This window comes from Apodemus sylvaticus, chromosome 21 (genome assembly GCF_947179515.1).
Source record: "Apodemus sylvaticus chromosome 21, mApoSyl1.1, whole genome shotgun sequence".
NCBI lineage: Eukaryota > Metazoa > Chordata > Mammalia > Rodentia > Muridae > Apodemus > Apodemus sylvaticus.
In genome coordinates this window covers 23,924,575-23,936,283 of record NC_067492.1, presented here as the reverse complement: position 1 = coordinate 23,936,283, position 11,709 = coordinate 23,924,575, and the positions used below count along the sequence as shown (strand labels likewise).

General features: G+C 46.3%; 1 protein-coding gene across 4 annotated transcripts in view; it reads left to right on the top strand.

Annotated features, from left to right (window-relative positions):
* Positions 1-8,698: 8,698 nt before the first annotated feature.
* Positions 8,699-11,709, top strand: part of Ctcf (CCCTC-binding factor) — a 51,561-nt gene continuing 48,550 nt past the window's right edge. For 2 of the 4 annotated variants that reach the window (XM_052166560.1, XM_052166559.1), the window contains exon 1: positions 8,699-8,935. The gene's annotated coding sequence lies outside the window, so the exon portion shown is untranslated. The remainder of the gene's footprint in view (positions 8,936-11,709) is intronic. The other 2 variants (XM_052166558.1, XM_052166557.1) reach the window with 1 other exon arrangement.

The window sequence follows — 11,709 nt, the reverse complement described above, 5'->3', positions numbered from 1 at the left end:
GTCTTAGGCAAGGTTCATTATATAGCCCCAGTTGATCTTGAACCTGCCGTCTTCCTGCTTCTATTTCCTGAATGCTGGGACTATAGCTATGTGCTACCATGCCTAGCTATATATCCCTTTTACCCCTGGTACCTAAAGCCAGATACACAGAAACTTGTCAAGAAATGTCTTTTAGACTTTTGAGATTACTTAGTGGGTAAAAGTATGAGATGTACAAATCTGGCAATACAAGTTGGATCCCTGTAATCCACATGGTGGGAAGAAAGAACCTGCTCCTTCCAGTTACCCTTTGACCTCCACACTGTCTGGCACAGGCATAGGCATATATGTAAATAAAATAACTATAAGATATACCACACCCCCACACACCACATTTTTTTTTTAAAGAAATGTCTTACAAGGCCAGGAGAGATAGCTCATATCTGTAATCCTAGCACTTAGGAGACTGAGGCAGAAGGATTTCATGAGTTCCAGGCCAGACTGGGCTACACTGTGGAATTCAGTTTCTAAACACAATAAAAGAAATGTCTTTGAATATATATCCCTACCAGCTCTGGGCTCCCTATATTCCATTTCCCAACTTATGTTTACACTTATCAAGAATGCACTATCTAAACATTTTGAGAATGAAAGCACCATATGTTTAGTGGAGAAAAGCCTGAAAATTCAACACATCACCTGTGTCCCTTCAGCATGATCTGCCTCGAGCATGAAGTTGGGTTCTGACATACTCATAGACCATCGAGTCAAAGCCTCAGATATCTCTGTCATCTGTCAGCCGAGGTTGCATGAAACGTTCATCATTAAAGCCCTTTCTACATGGCTCAGAGGTTAAAAGTACTTTCTGCTCGAGTCTGAGGAGTCTCGACGACAGCTTTTCCTCTGAGGTGAAGCAGCAGTGTCCAGTTTGCTTTCAGGTCAGAAATCTTTCTGTCCCTCCTAAACAAGGAATTAGGAGAGTGAGGGTTCAGTGTTTAGTAAAAGAACACATGCTTACCAGGCACAGGGTACTGGGCTGGATTCTTGGCAGAGCTCTCTCCTCCCTTCTCTTTGTGAGGTAGCTTTGGAGGGAGAGCATCGTCTCCAGAGGGCTACCACAGAAGCAGAAATGTTGCTGCAGTGCAACAGCTGTAATCCTAGCACTTAGCAGGCTGGGGTAGAAGAAGAAATTGAGCCTAGGATTTCAAAATCAGGTGGGATAACATGGAGACAAAGAAAGGAAGGAGGGGATGTGGAAAGGGAAGGAGGGGAGGAAGAAGAGAGAGATGGTATCTGAAATTGGGCCTGCTGGCAACGGCCTATAATATTAGCTACTCCTTAGCCTGAAAAGTTTAAGGCCAGCCTGGGTTAGAGAGTGAATTTAAGGCCAGCAACTTAGTAAAATCCTGCCTTCAATAAAAAGCAAAAAAGAGCCGGGCGGTGGTGGCGCACTCCTGTTATCCTAGCACTCTGGGAAACAGAGGCAGGTGGATTTCTGAGTTCGAGGCCAGTCTGGTCTACAGAGTGAGCTCCAGGACAGCCAGGGCTACACAGAGAAACCCTGTCTCGGGGGGTGGGGGTGGGGGTGACCCCCCCCCAAAAAAAACAAATTCCAAAAAAAAAAAAGAAAAAAAGAGTCAGAGATATAGTTCAATGGTAAAGCACCTGCCTAATGTGACTGAGGCCACAGGTTAAACCCCAATATACAAAGGGGAGAGAAATAAGAAAAAGATGATGAAAAAAACGTTATCTGAGGTCTAATGGAAGGGGGGGGGGAGGACCCAGAGCAGCCAGGAAGAGACAACACCACTGAGAAAAGCGTGGTGAAGCATGTGCGTTTCATTCTGGTTTTGAACTAATAACTTCTTTTTCTTTTCTGTTTCTTTTGAAACAAGACCTCCAGCCTGTCCTGCAACTCACAGTATTGGCCAGATTGATCTCAAACTCAAAATCCTCCTGCCTGAGCCTCCTGAGTGCTGGCATGACAGGTATGCACCACTACACCTAGTTCATTTCCTCAATTTATGATAAAACTAGGTTAGGCATGGTGGGATACACCTGGAAGCCCAGAACGTTTGGAAAGGCAGTCACTAAGGGATTTTGTAAATGGATGTGATACGTTACAGAAAGCTAAATAATCAATACTTGAAAAATGCAGAAGAGAGCAAAAACCAGAATTAACCTACCTCCCAAGCATAGGTTTCAGGTACTTGAAAGAGAGACCTTTTCAACTGAGGTGTAAAGGAATAAGGGTCCAAAGAAAGAAGACTTTGATAAGGGAAGAAATTCTGGGGGTCTGGGCAGGAGATGATGTCTTTAGAATATTAGCAGTTGGTTTGGCAATGGATGCACACGGACACTGAGAGCTTTCCAAATGTTTTATGAGTTTCAGATTCACATCTACCGGGCCATGGCAGGCTGACCCACTGTCCTCACATATATTTATATACTTTTATGCCCTATGTCCTCATATGCTCTTTACCTTGCATGCTGCTTTCACCTATTTATACCTTTGCAGCACTTCAGATGCAGCTGAAGTGAGATGCTGTGAGAATGATTCTTTTTTTTTTTTTTACATTTTTTTTTTACTGTGACTCCATTTCTTCGTTTTTAAAAGTTCTCTCTCTCTCTCTCTCTCTCTCTCTCTCTCTCTCTCTCTCTCTCTCGTGTGTGTGTGTGTGTGTGTGTGTGTGTGTGTGTGAGTGTGCATGTACTTAGGGCTACCACATACATTCCTGGTGCCCTCATAGGCCAGAAGAGGGTGTCAGATACCCTGGCATTGGAGTTACAAACAGTTGTGATCTGCCATGTGGGTTCTGGGAACCAACCCAGGTCCTCTGAACGAACAGTCAGTGCTCTTAACTGCTGAGCCCTCTCTCCAGACACAGTCGTTACATTTTTTACATTTGAACTTTTAAGTTCAAGGGCCACAAGTCTTGAATCAAGTGCTCAAACAGGGAGCTGCAAGGGCATGGGTATTCAATACAGATTTGCTTGACTGCAGCTGTAGAGTTCAGAGGGACCATACTATTCTAGCATCCTTGTGTGCCCAAGAAGGAGGGAGGGAGGGAGGAGGGAGGGAGAGCAAGAGAACCTGATAAACTGACGGTCATGTCATATCCCATACATGTTCTCAATAGGTACAAAGACAACAGAAAATTCACATGTATCCTTAGGCTCTCAATCTGTGGGTCCTGACCCCTCTGGGGGAGATCAAAAGATCCTTTCACAGGGGTCACCCAAGACCATTGGAAAAACATTTTTATGTTACAATTCACAGCAGGAAAGTTACAGTTAAGTTACATAACAAAAATAATGTTATGGTTAGGGGCCACCACCACAAGTGGAACTGTATTAAAGGAATTGCATTAGGAAGGTTGACAACCACTGCCCTACACTGACATCAAGCGTCTTGTCTACTGTTAACACACTGCCCTTTCATTTGGTGATTTTCTAGTATAAACCTCCCCCTCCTCCTTTTTTAGACAAGGTCTCGCTATATAGCTCAGATTGGCTTCCAATTCATGATCCTTCTGCCTCAGCCTCTCAAATGCTGGGATTACAGGCGTGTCCCACCATATTTGGCTACAACACCAACTTAATTTTTTTGGTCTCACTACAGATCCACCCAAAATCCTCACACATGCTAGATAAAGTATTCTACTGCCAAGTTACCACTGAATTACACGACACACCTTTTGTCGGCATAGACACGAGTTTACCGATTAGCACTTTGCTTATCTGTCACATTCAGTAGCCCAACCCTTAAGAATTTGAAATTACTCTTAGGAATCTGCTCCCACTAAAGAGGCTGAGGGACAGGTTCTATGGTGACATCACCAAAACCATATGCTAAACTGGCAGTTATCTGCTAAAAGGCTCTGATCAATCTCCATGGATTACAAACCGAAGTGAAGGTTCCTAGGAAGGATCCTTGTGGTGGTTAGTCCTGGTTGCCAACTTGATTATATCTGGAATGTACTACAATCCACACTCCTGTGATCCAGATCTTGAGGCTGGAAGACACTCATTTCTGACCTGGATCTTGAATTGGAGATCTTGAGGTCTAGTGGGCATGAAAGGCTTGGGCCCAGGCAAGGTAGTACATGCCTTTAATCCCAGGAGACTGAGGCAAGGAGATCTCTGAGTTCAAGATCTGCATGGGTCAAGACAGGTCCCAGATCCAGGTGTGGTGGTACATACCTTAGTCTGAGCCACACCTTCTGCTGGAAGCATCTATAGGGTCGCTGAAGAAGGAAGATTCACTCTTCTTCGACTGCTTGCACTTACTTGCCAGCACATCTGTTGGAACTTACTTCTACAGAAGACCAGCTGAAAGAACTAGCCTTGTGGGACTAGCAACTACTAGATTCTGGCAGTTCCTATCCACAGCTGCCCATTGTTGGGTTAATTGGACTTCACACAGTCATTCTTCACAATAAATTCCCTTAATATATAGAGACATTCCATGAGTTCTGTTAACTCTAGAGAACCCTAATACAACCCTTCCTTAAATTCTCAAAAAAAAATGGGGTGTAGGGGATAATGGTGAAATGACTCACCCGATAAGAGTGCTTGAGACCATGCTTAAGACCAACCTTGGGCCGGGTGGTGGTGGCGCATGGCTGCCTGTAATCCCAGCACTCTGGGAGGCAGAGGCAGGAGGATTTCTGAGTTCAAGGCCAGCCTGGTCTATAGAGTGAGTTCCAGGACAGCCAGGGCTACACAGAGAAACCCTGTCTCCAAAAAACCAAATCCAAAAAAACCAAAAACAAACAAACAAACAAACAAAAAAAAAAAAGGGCTAGAGAGATGGCTCAATGGTTAAGAGTACTGACTGCTCTTCCGAAGGTCCAGAGTTCAAGTCTCAGCAACCATATGGTGACTCACAACCATCCATAATGAGATCTGTTGCCCTTTTCTGGGGTGTCTGAAGACAGCTACAGTGTACTTACATACAACAATAAATAAATAAATCTTTTTTAAAAAAGGACAATCTTAAGTTTCATTCCTGGGATCCACATTGCAGAAGTGAACCAATGTCTACAAGTTATCCTCTAATCCCCACACATGTACCCTGGCATGAACATATTTTTCCAGTCTATATCACATTCTAGAATATTCTAAAACTACCCTTTATAAACCAGGAATGGTGGCTCATGCCTGTAATTCCAGGGATTACTATAAATTCAATTTGAGGCCTCCTTGGGCTAAAAAGGCCAGTCAGGGCTATATAACAAGACCCTATCACAAAACAAAACAAAATTTACCCCAAAAATCCCAATTATTCATAAAAATAAAACACAGGGGCTGCAAGATGGCTTAGCTGGTAAAGGTATTTGCCACCAAACCTGATAACTTAAGTTCCATCCCCAGGACCCACAAGGTAAAAAGAATTTACTTCTGCAAGTTGTCCTTTGACCTCCACACATAAGCAAGCAAACAAACAAACAAAACAAAACAAAACAAAACCCAGTTTCCTTTATCAATGTTCTGCATAGGGTGGCAGTGGTTAGTACTTCAGGAAACAAATCTGCTCTTATTATTCAGTTCTGGGGATCAAATCCCGGGCCTCACACATGTGAGGCAGTCTGCTACTGAGCCATGTTCCTCAGACCCTGCTCTTAACTATCCTAACCGTCTCTCAAAATATGAGTCTTCCCTCTCAGCTTGTCTCTTTCTACCTTGAAGTGGCTTGTTCTCTGGTTTGGCTTTCTTTTAGGACACATCAGGATTTCCTATAAGAAAGAAAACATCCTTTAGTTCCTTCCTATGCCGTTTTCAGTCTTTTCTCAGTTGATAGAGCAGCACATCGGTTTTTTGTTTTTGTTTTTACAGAAAGCAGTCCTAGTCTTATGGTTACTTGGACCCTACTCCTGGCTTCTGATACCTCAGAGGTCAGATATAGTAACTACAGCTGAAGTGGTTTTTTTTTTCCTTTCCTTCCAAAAACACTTTTATTTGTCCACACGTCAGCTATTATTATAAATTACTCTCAAGGTGATCTGAGATAAAGACTTAGGTGAAGATACATAAAGAAAGGTTAAAGATAGATTGATTGATTGATTGATTGATTGATTGATTTTACTTATGCTAGGTTAAAACTCAGGTCCTTGGGCATGCTAGGCAAACAGTCTATCACAGAGCTACAGCCTCATTCCAGAAGCTAATGATTCAGACTTCAGTCAACATTATTACTGTTTCTGGTATCTAAGTTCCAAAGTGAACCAGGGACCAATATCTTCAGTAAAGAGAATGTAAAATGCAAATATCTCAGCCATCTGTCTTCTAATTTTTCTCTCTAAATTTGTCTTTTTCTTATCTTTGAGTCCTAAAGTGTACATAAGACATAAATGTGATAATTTAGTTCCTAGGGGAAAAAAAGAGATGTACGTAAAAGTTTCAAGTATTTCACACATTTATTTATTTATTTATTTGGTTTTTTTCAAGACAGGTTTTCTCTGTATAGCCCTGGCTGTCCTGGAACTCACTCTGTAGACCCTGCTGGCCTCGAACTCAAGAAATCCACCTGCTTCTGCCTCCCAGAGTGCTGGGATTACAGGCAGGCGTGCAGTACCACTGCCCGGCTCACACACCCATTTTTAAAAGCTGAATGCTACTGGAGGAAAAGCATATACTGGGTCATCTGGCTTAACTTTACACTCATGATCACAAGCCTCAGATGGGTACCTTATCCCCGCAGGGAGGGCTCTCCTACCAAGGACTTAAGTTTCCTGCCTCCCACGAGTGCACACTCCTTACCTTTGTTACGCTATGATCAATGGGACCTTCCTTTCCAAGGTCATTTCTCCTGCTTTCCATACATCCTCCTATTGATTTCAGTCCCTTAAGGTCAAGCAAGCTTCCCTTTCCCTACACCACTTCTGATGGTTCATAAAAATGCTTGGGAATAATGCCATCTCTTTTAGTTTGGCTTTTATGAGGGGTTTCTCTGTGTAGCACTGGCTGTCCTGTAGGTAACTCCCTCTGTAGAGCAAGCAGGCTGGCTTTGAACTCAAAATGATCTGCCTGCCTCTACCTCCCAAGTGTTGAGATTACATGTGCGAGCCATTACCACCTGACCCTACCACCTTTTAAAAACATCCCCACTGAGTTGAGATGAAGCTGGATGGCAGAGCACAAGGTTTGGATTCTAACCACCAAAAGGGAAACAAAACAAAACTCCTCCCTGACTCCACACCCTTCGGCAGGAATCCCCAAATGGCTGCTCCACCCACAACAAAACTCAAGTTGCCTTCGGGTACTGTCTCTATTTCCTTACTTTCCTGTTTACTTTTTAACCTATTCTACTCAGGTAAACATCTTCGGTTAGTCCATATGAGTCAAGCTAAAGTCACCATGATATTTCCCAGTTATCTCCAAGGTAACAAACTCAATGGCTAAGCCTTTGGCTGAACTGTGCCAGAACTCTCTTTCAGCACCTAAAAACAGAAACCTCTCTTCCTGCTCAAACTTACTTCTTCTGGTCTTGGATTCTACAATTCACCACTCTAGATTTGACTTTGTTCATTTTCTTCTCTATTATTTATTATTATTATTATCTTTCTAATCTTGGAATTTCTCTTCTATCTTTCCTCTAAGTCAAGTCACAAACTGAAAACCCCACAACAGTGGTGGAATGGGCTCATGATGTTTAAACACATCTGCTTTAGTTGCTGACATTTGAACATTTGGATTTTACATGCCTCTGAACCTAACTTTCTGATTCTTTTGGGGGAATAAACAGCATCTGTTGATAATGGGCCAGCATTCCCACAACACAGCATAGATAGATATGAATAGAGCAGAAGCAGCTCCCTTGCTGCCAGGTGCATTTGTTATCCAAACAGCTAAAGCAAGAGAAGTGGGACTACAGCTCAGAGTCACATTCTACGGCTACGGGGGGGGAGGGGGGGGAGACTATTAGAACACCTGGCAATAGGGTTTTCCCGGGAAAGGGAAGGCATTAAGTACCACCGACTGGGAACCAAAATAGAAATAACAGTCTTAAGTTATTTAGACGTTCACAGTGCCGAATACAGCTAAAGACGACTGCTGTGGTCTGCTATATCTCCTGACTGAGGTAACCCTATCCTTGTTCTCTTAATCTCACATCCGGTTTTATAAGGCCCTGTTCTTGGGAGGAAGACTACTAAAACCCCTGGGTCAAGTGCCCAGCCGTCGATCTTGAGCACTGGGTAAGTGTCGGAGAAGTGAGAGTGTGTGGGAACTCACTGGATTTTACTTGGTGGCGGGACAGGGTGCAGAGCTAACCCCGGGGGTTGGATCCAGCTGTGGGGGGAGCCTGGGCAGAGCCGAACCTCAGAGCTTCCTCGACCCCACGGCCCAGCCCCGCGCGCTTACTTCAGCTCCCCGTAGTCCTCCCGCCCTTCCCAGCTTTGAGGGAAAGACGGAGCTAAGGAATCAGGGCAACTAGGCGGAGATCCGATTGCCCAGAAGCCGCAAGCCTCCGCCCAGGAAGCCCCACCCAACGAGAACCAGGACGCCTCCGCGCCAGCAAAGCCCACGCGCGACCGGGTGAGGGCGCGGAAGGGCGCGTGCGGCGTGTCGACGCGACTCGCGGCGCATCTCGTGACGCCATCGCGCCTGCTTTTGAAAGTTGGCGCCCGGGGCCGCCTCCCATGCTGCCCTGCGCCAACCCCTCCCCTCACCTTTCCTCCCCCGCCCTCAACTCGCCGCCGGCCGGCCCCCCCACCCGTCTCTTCCCTTATCAGCACCCGCGGCCCCGGCAGCGCCGACGCAGGCGCACTGCACCGCGCCGCCGCCATTTTGTGTCCGAGCCTGTGGAGCGATTAAACCGTGCGCGGAGCTGCTTCTTTGGCGGCAGCGGCGACAGCAGTAGCCAGTGCAGGCACGCGGAGCTGGCCGGGGACGCCAGGTGGCCGGAGCGGTGGAGCGGCGGCGGAGCGGGCGCCGCGGGGGGTGTGGCGCGAAGGTAAGGGGGCCCGGGGTGGAGGAGGTTTCGCGGGCCGCCTCTAGGTGTCACGATGGGGCCGCTCCGGTCGGCGCTGGCTGCAGCCCGGCGCCAGCGCCGCCGCCGGGGGGTGTTTGTCTCCCTCTACCGTCCCTGCTGCGGCGCGGCCGCCGCCATTGCCCGGCGCCGCCGCCAGGGCCTGGCCAACCCCCTCCACACCCGCCCGCTAGCTTTCCTCCTCCCAACATGGTAGGCCTCTGGCGGCGGTGGCGACGGAGGCCTGCGCGCTCGGCGACTCCATTTTCCTTCCTTTGTCTCTACCCTCGAGGCCGGCTTTTGGCCCGGCTGATCTTCGGGCCACGGCCCGCCCTCTGCCCTCCGCCCCTCCCGCGACGGGTACCCCTTACCGAGGCTGGACCTCTGAGACTCAGTTGCCGCGCTTGCTTCGCCTAGGGGTTCTGAACCCTCTGCCGGCCGCTTAGCCAGGTCCCGGAACCCTGTGGGTGTCGGGTCCCGATCGGCGCTCCTCAGACTCCCCATCTTCAAGTCCACCCGGCCCCGGAACCTACCCGGTCGCCTTGCGTGCTTCTCCAGCAGCTGGGGTGCTCTCTAGTTTCTCCTAGTCCGATCATCGCCGCTGCCGGTCTCCGTCGCCGCCGAGTGTCGCAGGCGGCGCTGCAGTGGCTGCGAGCAGAGGGACCCCTGAGCTGCCGAGAGCTCCCTCTGCAAGGCTGGCTGAGCTGCTCGCGCCTCGACGCCGCCCGAGCGGGCGGGGGAACGCGCGCTCGCCGCCCCCGCCGGGCCCCGCTGCGCCCCCAAACTCACGCCAGGGCATCGCGCGGGACCCAACCGGTGCGGCCCCCAGTGGTGCACGGAAAAGACGAATTTCTGCACCAAATAGTTTTTCTCCAGCTATGTTCGCACCCTTCGGCCCCTTGAAAGAATAGCAGTCAGACTTTGTGCGCTCAGAAATCTCAAAGGGACTGAAACTTAATTTCACTCATTTCAAGTGATGTGATAAACTCATAAATTCGGGAGTATGGGCTGGTTGCAATTGAATAGGCGACGCTAGAGTTTGCCTCCTACTTAAAATGTCCTGACGCTAACTTCGTACTCCACTTAGGACCTGATGCTCTAAGGCTAGGCTAAGACAGTTCAACCGCTCTAGGATTTTGCGAAACGATCTAATGCGCCAATAGGGTAAAATGAACTTATTCTTGACTAGACTGGTAATTTGACTGTTCGATGAAATTTGAGGGTTGATGTTGTAATTGAATCCTGGGTCACTTGCAGCAGATGGTTTATAAATATCTGTGCCTAATGTAACTACTCTTTAGTATCTGACTTCCTGTATTCAGTTCAGCGTTAAGTAAACATTATCAAAGACACTTAATACTCTTTTGGAGTTTAGATCAACTAAGAAAGCTAAAATTCCAAGGCGTCCATAGGCAGGAAAAGAAATTAAACAGGGTATTTATCCTGGCTTTAAGTCTTGTATTTAAAAGCTTCCTTTGATAAGTTGCTGGAATAACCTTTTCATGCCCACTCTTAACACGTATTTTATTACCAATTAGCCACTGATGTGTGGCTTAGGTTCTTGAGGGAAAAAATCTAGGTGACACTTTTCAGAAAGAAAAGATAATGAGGTGCTTTAACACACACACACACACTTTTTCTCTGTGTAGCCCTGGCTGTTCTTGGAACCCTGTAGACTAGGCTGGCCTCAAACTCAGATTCACCTGCTTCTGTCTTCCTAGTGCTATGGTTAAAGATGTACTCCAAGACTTGGTTCAATCATCTTGATGCTAAGAAAGATTGTGTTGTTTCGTGTGTGTGTGTGTGTGTGTGTGTGTGTGTGTGTGTGTGTAATTTCAGTTTGTAGGTCTTGGCAACTCCTGTTGTATGCAACTCTCTCAATACTCCCCAGGCCTTTATGCCCTCCCTTAAATGAGCCTACGAGTCTCTGGCTAGTTAGGCCACACTAGCCCCGTTGAAATCCTATGAAGCTTTGTATTTTGTGGTTCTTGTGCATGCTATGCAAGTGTTCTGCCTTTGAGCTGTGTTCTTAGTCATTCAGCAGCACCTCATTCCTTTTTTAATTCTCTAGAATGTTCTTCCTCACTTTCCCTCACAATAAAATTGTACTAACTAAATGTAGTAGTGTAGAGTGCCAGCCTTAGTAGGACTTCCTTTTTTAACTATATTAGGCCAAACTATGTAATTCATTACATTCTTTAGAGTTTTACTGTCAAGTTTGTGTTTGACAAGTGTCTTATTTGTTTATTAAAAGAAGCTGCACAAGTTCCCAATGGTAGCAAATGCCAGTACTTCAGAAGGAGAGACAGGAAGATAAGAATTCAAGGTTATCCTTAGCTTTGTAGCAAGTATAAGGAGACCCTTAGCTGCATGAGACTGCCTTAGCAGATAAGAGTGTTTGGGATTTGTTTTTGTAGTACCGGGGTTTGAACTGGGGACCTTGGGTTAGCTTGGTAAGTGCTCTTTATCTTGGAGCTATCTCCTTAGCCCCTTTCTAGTTTTGAGGTAAAGTTTCATTAAATTGCCTAGGTTGGCCTTGACTTTACTGTGTAGCTTAGGTAGGCTTCCCATTTTCAATCCTCCTAATTCTAAAATACCTAGGATTACAAGCTTGAATCCAGACATTTAAAGTTAGGATGTGTAAGGAGTGAGTGGCTAAATTTAGTCCCCAATATGACTGGAACAAATAGCAAATATTAACAAAGTACAATGATTACTTTGAAAATGTAATGAAATCTATTCTTTTGAATATTTATTTA